Source organism: Idiotropiscis lumnitzeri, chromosome 1, assembly GCF_059441095.1.
Source record: "Idiotropiscis lumnitzeri isolate Australia: NSW breed Sydney's pygmy pipehorse chromosome 1, RoL_Ilum_1.0, whole genome shotgun sequence".
NCBI lineage: Eukaryota > Metazoa > Chordata > Actinopteri > Syngnathiformes > Syngnathidae > Idiotropiscis > Idiotropiscis lumnitzeri.
Window position 1 is genome coordinate 12,137,531 of NC_142391.1, and position 6,000 is coordinate 12,143,530.

At 39.5% G+C, this 6,000-nt stretch overlaps 1 long non-coding RNA gene across 1 annotated transcript; it reads right to left on the reverse strand.

Moving 5' to 3' along the window:
• Positions 1-2,293: 2,293 nt before the first annotated feature.
• On the reverse strand, positions 2,294-2,757 carry LOC148343224 (uncharacterized). The gene is made up of 2 exons (XR_015844746.1): positions 2,649-2,757; positions 2,294-2,409 (listed from the first exon to the last, which is right to left on the reverse strand). It is a non-coding gene; the product is annotated as an uncharacterized LOC148343224 (long non-coding RNA).
• Between the last annotated feature and the right edge of the window lie 3,243 nt (positions 2,758-6,000).

A 6,000-nucleotide genomic window follows, 5' to 3' on the forward strand; every position in this document is an offset into this window, starting at 1 on the left:
TTCTTAAAAAAAAAGGCCTGTAGTCACTTGAACTCCAAAGTCTACCTAATAGCGGCAGAGGAATGAGGCTAGTGCGATGACAGAGCAGCTAGCCAGCAGGCCTTCACATCACAGCTTGGGGAGAGAAGCGCATTGTGCTGTGTGGCTTGTTGAAAGGGCATTACACTGAGACATGTAATCTATTATTTGTTGTGCACTTGTCTTGTGTAATCTCTGTGCTAGCAACTCTGACACAATTCCCTGAGTCAAGCCGCAGATTCCCAGAATAGCTCATCCAGGTAGGACTACGAGCAGACAGATTTACGACAGGTTGGCACAATAATAGCGTTTTGTCGGGCGCTGAGGTGCCCATTCAGTTGCATTTAGAAGCCATTATGAAACGATTCTTATATTGACAGAGAAACTTTAGTCTGCTGGTGTCTAATAATCCAACGTTATACACTATTTTACATTCAAACTTTACTGCACTACTTTCCATCAACACATAAAAGTACATACTCAAACTCAGCCATAAATCACACCAAAATTGAGACGGTGCTGCAAAAAAAAAAAAAAAAAATATTGTATTTTCCGGACTCTAAGCCGCTACTTTTTTCCTAGATTTTGAAGCATGCAGCTAATAAAACGGTGTGGCTTTTCTGTGGATTTTTCTTTCACTAGTAGGGGCGCTCTATAGTTCAGAACATGCGCTATATAAATCTCTATTTTTTTCTCCTGTGTCTGTTCCGTTTTAATTTGCAAAGTTGTTGCCATGCTGAAAGGCACAGTTTTATGTATCTTTATGTGCAAAATCGTTCTGCAGTAAATGCAGTAAACAAATATTTTTTTTCAACATTGAAAACTGCGGCTTAAATACAGGTGTGGCGTATAGTCCGGAAAATAGAGTACTTGTAATTCCAAAGTGGTATGATATTTACACAAAACAAATAGCATTTTCATATTACAGTAATATGTGTAAATTTTTTTAGCTTATTAGTATGCAATAAATGTTGTCCAAATCACTTTTGTTTAGGACAATTTAAAAACAGTGCAAAGAGAGAATGATGCCAGAAGGGCTCGTATGAGATTCCAATCCCAATCAGAAAGTGACATTTCCAGATGAACAGTACAAGTGAAAAGACAAAATAAAATAACATGTAAACATAACATATTATAAATGCAGAATTGCAATTTCATGACAATGTCAATGAAGGGGAAATAATATAAATATAAAAACTGGAAATAAGATCAACTGTAGTTTCAGCACCTTTTTCCAGGCTGCATAGGCGGCTATCTATACATCTCAAAGACAGCAAAGTCATACCAAAGTTGAGGGCCTCTAAATGTAATCTTAAACTGATGCCAAGATGTTCGACAAAGGGGTAAATGAAAATTGTAATAATGCCTCGTTGGGTACAAATGAAAGTCAGATGAAAAGAAACTTTGAAAAGTGTTGGGCAGATCTTGCTTATTGCAGATGAATTCATGCATAAACCAGCAGGAATCTAAGTCATGGATCTTATGAATGGGTAATATTCAATATTTCCAAAAAAGAGGTGATGAAGAAATCTATTATGGATTAACAGTAGTTTGATCAGATATATTGGAAAGGCTGAAGCCAAAACAATATTGATTGATTAAACTGATGATTAAGCGACTTCAGTTGAATCAGTCATCCAAAACAACATCCTGAAAACCTGGTATGAGTCCTTGTGAAAAGAGGCTCAGTAATCAATATGGAAGCCAGTTGCACAATATCTAAATGTCTTAACTATACACAGCTGCTTTATAAGAACTGAACTGCACCATCATTCGTTACACTTTCCTAATCTCATGAGGACCAAACGTTGTATCAAAAACATGCCACAGAGCGATTGTGTTCATTTACACTAGACTGAGTTGTGTTTATATTGCAAAAGATTTTTTTAATGCCGCGATTGACTCATTGACCTATTGGTGTAAGCCACGTGAAAAGGATAAACATTATACATCATGTCTCCAAAATGCATTTATTATATTTTAAGATAGCATATTTCCCTAAATAATATCTGAACATTTTTAGAACATTAGGGGGGAAAAAATCTGAAAAAGAATCCAATTGGCTCAATTTGACCTTCTTGGATAACTTGGACGACTGAAAAATTGTTTTTATTGATATTGTGACGCCAACATAATGTATAACGATATTGTGAATTTGGTCTCCAAAGAGAACATGTGAGAACAGATGTGTGCTCTGAATATAGCAACACACACACACGCACACACACACACCGTTTCAGCACTGCCTGTGGCTCCGAAATAACAGCACATCAAACCAGCCTGTATATTTTATTTGCTGCAACATGCTGACTGGCCACACTTGTCCACTCACTGACACTTTGAAGCATTCCTCATTTCACTCTCTCCAGCCAACCTTGCGCCCATCTGATCCTGTCGAGAAATAACATTAGAAACGTAGGTTTTAATCAAACGTCTGGACTGGTTGGACCTCACAAAGGATTTCAGTGTCACTAAATGACCTCGGAGTCAGTCGAGGAATTGAGGATTACAGTCACCTCATTTCCTAAGAAGGGGACTGGGGGCAGCGGTGTAAGTGCGGTCCAAAGGGTGCTGGTGCTGATGTGCGATGTTGGGGATGTGCTGTGCCCATCTGGCGGGCAAGGGCTTACCACTAAGCTCTGAGGCCTCCCGCAGGGGTTCCACAGACTGTTGATCACAAGCCCCCCTGCTGGCTCCTCCAATCACTTGACCTCCTCAGCACATTAACACACAAACGCCTGCCAGAAGAAAATATGTTCACACATGAACCTCTGACTTGTACCATAATGCTTACAGGCTCGAGTTCATGCCATCTCTCACTCTTTTTTTTTTTTTTTTTTTTTTTTTTTTTTTTATTTATTTTATTTTTTTTTTATAGACAGCACTGTATATTTAAGGCTAAGGTGTAGATATGCACGGTCTAAATTAAAACATTCTATCACTACAGCTAATTTTATTTCCAAAAATCGAATAGAAGTATTGGAGAAAATTCCATTACAAAAAAAAAAAAGAGCATGGCAACTCACCTCCAGCATGTTGCTATTAAGAGGATGATTTACTTAAAATGTTAAAAAAAAAAATTTTAAAAATGCATTTATTTCCAGATCTTCTGTGAGGTCTGCCTTAGCACACGATCCACCTCTTCACTCAGTTTTTCAGAAATCGGTTATTGTTTAATCTTGCTCACAAACAAACAAATGGCAATAAAAGCATAACCTTCAAGGTGGAGGTAAAATGTAAACACAAGAAGGAAAGAGGAAGAACAGCGCAGCACAAACATGCAGTATTCACATGGAACAACACATTGCCAAATACACACGTGATCAAATAAATATACACACACATAATTACAAAAATATAGACGGCTAGGCAAACACACAGAAGCAGCGCCACACGCCACACACAACCACTGATAATCCCCCAGACACACACTCACACAGGGCATCATATTGTTTATCACTGTGAACCAGCCCAGTGACACTCATCACTCTAATTCCATTTGTCTGTTTAGATTCGTTTTGCTTTAATCCTCCCCTTGTTTGTGCACATCTGCAAGCAGCGCCACAACACATTCATTGCGACGCTGGGGTGAGCGGGAGGGAAAGAGAGAGAGAGACATTTTTGAATTTTAAATTTATATGACATTAGAGATAATAGAATTACGCTTTTTTAAATTTTGATGACGTCATAGCCCCGCCTACAGAATTACGCTTTTGTCTCGTTGTCCCCGCCTACAGAATTACGCTTTTGTCCAAAATGGCCGCTATCCCCGCCCCTGTGTTAAAACTATCCAATCTCCAGCCACCTATTTCAAAATATTTACATATTCCCTGCCCGTTGAAGGTTTAATACCACTCCTACAGAATTACGCTTTTGTCGAAGTGGGCCCCGCCTACAGAATTACGCTTTTTGTCTCGTTGTGATGACGTTGTATGTGTGTGTGTGTGTGTGGGCCAAGGGCCCCGCCTACAGAATTACGCTTTTTGTCTCGTTGTGATGACGTTGTGTGTGTGATTGGGAGGGGGGCTTGGCCCCCCTCCCAAACTGTATGCTTCTTATGTTAAAAACAATGTGTTCCCTGCGTGCGTGCATCCCCAACCCAAACTGTACTTATGTTATTCATATTTTAATATCTGAAGTATATAAAGCATCCAATGCAATGTTCTATTTAAATAAATAAAATTAAATTAAACGAGTGAAATAATACGAGTTGAAAAGAGCAGGCGTTGTTTTTACCTTTGAATAAGATGTTTATTCGGTGGATATAGGTCATCCATATTTAAATATCTGAAGTATATAAAGCAGCCAATGAAATGAGCTATATCTAATTAAATAATGTAGATGAATAAAATTAAATTAAACGAGTGAAATAATATGTTTATTCGGTTGATATTTTCCCTTTTTGCAAACATGTCTGGACATATTCCCAGCGACATAAGTTTAAACATGGTATTGTGCAGGCTTGGGGGGTTGTCCGGGCAAGACGCCGGCCATAGACACCCTCCAAGCCTGCAGCAGCCTCAAGGTGTTTCAAAAGATAGTGAGTGGCGGGCAACTGTCGACATCCGGTCGTCAGACCCCTTGCCTTTTTTGTAAAATCTGCCTAGTCATGTTTGCATGTCTGGACATGTATTTGTTGGCTACATTTGGACAGTCAAACGCCGTCATTTATCCCGCTACGGACGAGAAAATGAAGGGTGATGTCTCCACCGCTCCCGCCCCTCGCACCCTCCTATTTCCCTGTACGTCACAGCCTTCCTACTGCCGGCAGCCCCCATGTTTGTAGTCCTTTTTTGTAGTCCATACGCTGAGTAAAATAGCAACCAGCCTGGTTAAGAAATAGAGTACAGCTAGGTTAAGAATATTGCACACAGCTAGGCAACCCCCATGTTTGTAGTTTATACAGGTAAGCATAGAAATATTAGATATTAGAATATTATATATTATTATAGATATATATTATAGTATAAATATATATATATATATATATATATATATATATATATATATAATAAATAGCATGCTGCTAAGAAACAGCTTACAGCTAAGAAATAGTATGTAGTTAGGTTAAGAAACAATATACATTTAGGTTAAGAAAATAGAATACAGCTAAGAAAATAGCATACAGCTAAGAAACAACATGCGTTTAGGTTAAGAAATAGCAGCTAAGCTAAGATATCATTAAGGTCGTTTTACCAATTATTTTACCTTTCAAGGAGGAGCATCATCTTGTCTGTAGACATCCCCTAGTCATCTTTGCAACATGCTTTGACATGTTTTCACGTATTTCTTATCTATAGTTGGACAGACAGACGACCACCAAGTTGCGGTCGTGTGTAAGCATAAACAACACCGCCCGCCCCCCAGAATCACGCTTCTGTCAAAAATAAGCACATCCCCTACTATCATATCCCGACCCCAGTCTCAATACAGCCAAAGCCCAAGTCACGCTCTGCACAGACAAACCAATTTTTCCGGCTGAAGAGCCAGACCTACTCTAAAAATGAAGACGCTCAGAACAAGACGCCGCATGGTCATGGACATCACACCGAGAAGGGTGACAACCATCGTTGCACCTGATCAGGTTTCTAATAACATTGCAGAGCACTCGTCAGGTAAACGATGCAACTAATCCTTAACTATATTCCTATAATCAATAGCTATATATTTAATCAAAGTATCTTTGTACTGCAGATAGCGGTGTGGATGAACCTACATGCGACCATGACATGACTATGGTTGAAAACGTTGTTGGTGTAGAAACCCTGACAACTGCAAACATGGAACAGGTTGACGCCTGTACAAATGTAGACCAGGATGGAACCCCTACAAAAACAGACGAGGACCAGGCAGGACCATCATACTCTTTATGGGTGGGCGGTACGGGAATCTTACCAACCCCTGTTGTAGCCTCGTACAACACTGGCGAGCCATCATATTCAGGGTGGAGCCGTCCCGTTTCGCCGACACCGTCGTCGACAC